We start from the raw sequence: 4,637 nt of genomic DNA, 5'->3' as shown, positions 1-4,637 counted from the left end.
TCCAGTAGCTCCTCTGGCATGGTCATGTTGTTAGAATGGATGGCGATACTCCAACGAAGAAGTTATTTAAAGGAATAGTTAGAAGATGAAGGCTTACATATTGACCGCGTTTTCTGCAAAATGATGAAGTTAAGAGAGACCTGATCGCTCTTGCTTTATAAGACTTAAAGAGGCTGCGCCCGCAGTATAGACGCCTGAAATTGAGTACAACATCAAGCCAAAACACGGTAATGGGTTGTTATGGCTATTTAAGTTAACCATACTTAAATATGGCTTATTTTATATGAGTTGACCAAAACAGTAAATCCTTCCAATGTTGATTCGATGCGGTTTAACAATATTTTTGTTACGATTTTGATAATAAGTGTTTTATTTTTAACCAAAACTTTTAATTTGTATTAATCTGCGACTATAGCTTAAAATATTCGCATTTATTTTATTGTATGTAATATTCAAGATTTTTAATTAAAAGATACAATTTTATATTCAGCTGAATATTGTATTATTCAGAAACTTTTGGCTACTTGTGGAAAAACACGATTAGTCATTCCTTCTAATTTAGCAGGCATGAGTTCTAAACGTGGTATTTGTAGTCCAAACAAATTATATACGGACTATATACTAATTCGAATATTTCTAAGACCACTGCTAATGAATACTTGGCAATAATTAAAACAGCGTTGTATGGTCAACCAAATTTTAATAAATTAACTAAAATTTTTGTTGTTGTCTTCTTACTTCTACTCGAACCCTTCTTACTTTTAAATAGTTTCTTTCGTCACTTTCAACAAAAAAAATTAACATTAAACATTTTCTTGATTTATGATAAATATTTGCTTAAATTTACTTACTTAAAGCTTGCTAAACTTGATAAATAATTATTCTGACAATGTCACATTATGTTAACTTCTTTTAAATCCTTTTTCCTACTAAGCTTACTGCAATGTTGCATTAAATATTTGACAGGTTAAGATGTCAAAACTTTTCAACCCATTAACAATAACCGGAATTGAAGGATATGACAATAAACCTATTTTAAATGCCTACCATTAATATTTGCTTTTAAATAATATTAAATGATCTTAGTTAAAGGCAAACTTTTAAACAGTTTATTAAACAGTTTTAATAAACTCTATTTGACAGTTGAGTAGAATTATTTTACCTGCTTTAATTATATGCCATCGACTTATATATCAACTTGGTGTATCATTCAGCTTTTCCTCAACATTTTTATTTAATAAGCCTTCAGTTGATGTCATCCTTAAGTCCGTCACTTAGCAATTTCCGCTTCCTGTGTCTTACATACACACACACACACACACACATAAAAGCAAATAATGCCTTTTTGGACATTGTCTGGTGACATTGTCTACTTATACTCCACTCGTTGATTAGCTGTCATTTCTTGTCATTGTTATATTATTTTATTTTTTTATTTATTTTTCGTCTTCTTTAATGTTGCTATTTTTCATTGTTTACACAAAATCACCGCAAATTTATTTTATTTTTTATTTTTTGTTTTTAGGTTGTTTTGTTCTGCTTCCTTGCGAGTTCTCATAGCAAATAAAAAGGATATAAAATAGAAAGCAACACTGACACTCACACGAAGTACGAATGTTTACACAAACACAGCGCCGAGCTTTGCTAGAAATGAAATGTGTAAGCAACATAAAGTCGAGCTGCACGTTAAGCTGCAACACTGCAACACTGCAACATTGCAACAAAGCTGTCAACTGCAATGAAATAAACGTCAATTGACCGCAATGTCAGTGTCATTGTCTGTGCGCTTTGTTGTGTTGCTTCATAAAATTGGAAGCGTGTAGTAAAAAAAAAAAAAATAAATATTAAGCAAAAAAAAAAAATTAAAAAAATAAAATAAAAAACTAGTATTTGTTTAGTTGCAATCGTTGAAGGTGTTTAGAGATGTTGCTTTAAAGTCGTGCTATCCTTTCGAAAGCAAACAATAAGCAACACACAATAAAATTTGTACGAAAGACAAGAGTAAAAGTAAAATTGCTTAAGAAATTGTTTAAAAATTTTAAGAAATTCAGTCACGTTTGCACAATTGCAGCAGTGAATTTGTCTGTCTCTGATTTTGCTCTTCCTTTTAACCCACACGTTATCCTGCTTCAATGACGACCTTTATCTATCTATGTGTTCACTTCGCAAATCCCAAAAAATCAACGCTTCAACTCCATTGCATTTCTTTCAAAAATAAAAAACGACAGTTAAGTTTTTTACTTTATCTTTTGAAGGTACTACATTTTGAATGCAACATTGCTAGTTCCATATTGATAATCAATATATATTTAATGGTTTCTTAGGGGGTCATCTTATATATACGAATATTTATCATTTTTTTATGAATACTTTTTGTTATGATTTACTAAGAATATCAACATTAATATTGCTTTAAATTCATTAATTTAACTCTATTCATCCATGCATCTGAATAATAAACTAACCTGAAGTACACACACATTCAAAAAGCGTAAAGCCTTGGGTCCCAAATTGCGTCACTTATTTTGTTTCCCCAGTCGAAATTCCAAAGTGTCACTCGATAATAACCTACTTATACAAAAGTGTTTTTAAACCTATTTGGAGTTATGGAGTCTAATTATGGGCCACTGCAGCAGATTCAAATCTGGCAATTATTCAGCGATTTAAATTTAAAACAGTACGCATGATCACAAATGCACCTTGGTAAATAAAGATCAAGAAAGATATATTTCATAAAGAATTAAACTCTTCGCATATATAAGCACCCAAACCCGATGGTTATAGATCTGTTGTTCCCCTCCAACGCTTTTACAAAGCTAAGAAAGAAAACTTCAAGAGACATTTTAGATATGTATACCTGTGTAGGTCACACATTTTTATTATAAGTATATAGGGATATGTTTGAAATTTGACTCGTTACTAGGCTTATTACTAAATAAAATATTTTATAAAAAAGTATTTTATCCCATTTGTAAAAGTTATTTAAGGTTAGTTTATTAGTAGAAACGATAATATAAGAAATGCATATATATGACTGTGATAAAAATATAAGTTGAAATTATTCATTACTTTTAATATCTTTATATAGTATTATATTTCCAATTGATGTCTTTGCCGAGAATATGGCGGCAAAAACAGCCGAACGGCTACGCATCACTGGGCAACTTACTCGAAGATCTTTCGTGCATAACGTTGTAAATCAGAACGCCACTCTTGATTCGGATTATATGATCCCGATCATGTACACTGGAGCAACAATAAAAACTGTGATCGAAAACGAAGGATGGAAAAAAGGCATGGTGCCAAAATGCAACACCATAAATGTTTTCACAGACGGTTCAAAGATGGAAGTGGGAGTAGGAGCTGGCATCTATTGTGCGGAATTGAGCATAAGAATGCCGTTTAAACTTCCCAACTACTGCAGTGTCTTCCAAGCAGAAGTTTTTGCTGTTAAGAAAGCGGCGGAGCTTGTGTGTAGGGATGAAACGAGAAACTACTGCATAAATTTCTATGTGGATAGCCAAGCAGCCATTAAGGCGATCAAATCTTACTGGTCATCATCCAAAAATGTTCTAGAATGCAAGGAACATATAGCAAGACTAACCTGCAACCGCAGACTTTGTATGCTCTGGATTCCTGGTCATAAAGGCATAGAGGGAAATGAGACAGTTGATGCTATTGCTAAAAAAGGCGCAAAACAAACGCCATCAGAGGAACAAACGAGCGAAGTACTTAGACCTCTGAAACAAATACATAAACTTCTGGACGAGCACATGATAAGGAGAGCAAAGGTAAGGTGGCGGAACTTAACCGGATGCAAAGGAAACTCTAGAGCATCTGATGTGTAATTGCCCAGCTCTCTCGAGAACTCGACAAAAATACTTGGAAGCTTTCAGTTTTGCAGGACTGTAGTACATACCAGAGGTTTCTGTTGGAATCTTAATAAATTTTGCTAATGAAACGCGCATCCTAAGTGATGCATACAATCGCTAAAACAAAACTCTGATCTGGTATCGCAATGGACCTTAGTGGTCTACGCGTGGCCTTTTTGGCCTGCCAGCATAATCTAATCTAATAGTATTATATGCGTTATATTTAACTCTATTTAACTCAGTTTTAATGTTCTCAATTATTTCAAAACAATATCCTAGAACTGCTCTCTATAAGTTAGAGAGTTGCAAATATTACAATACTATATGTTACCTATAGACCACAAAACACAGACCTTGTTTTAAATCAAGAAACCTATCAAATAGATTACTATGAACTGCGAAATATTTCACATGGTGTCAGCAATTCTATATCGAAGTTACTACATGATTTAACGAAAACTGATGAATATGAACACTACTGGGATATTTAACAGTAGTTAGTCAAAATGGAAAAGACAACAAAACGTAATCTTAATGACAAACCGGTCATTATAAAGGTTCAGTGAGTCGGTACGCTCCGTAAGAACATAAGTCAAAGCGGAATATACAGTTATGGTTGGTAATGCATTTCGCTTTGGCTTAAGTTCGCTTAACTTCTTACAGTATGTACTGACTAACTGAGCCTTGAATTCCACCGTCATGCTGTAAAGTTGACGTTTTAAAACAGACATTTATCTGGGAAAACGAATCTCGCGAAGATCGCCA

The sequence above is a fragment of the Teleopsis dalmanni genome, chromosome 2 (genome assembly GCF_002237135.1).
Source record: "Teleopsis dalmanni isolate 2A chromosome 2, ASM223713v2, whole genome shotgun sequence".
Classification (NCBI taxonomy): Eukaryota; Metazoa; Arthropoda; class Insecta; order Diptera; family Diopsidae; genus Teleopsis; species Teleopsis dalmanni.
This window is presented reverse-complemented; position numbering follows the sequence as displayed.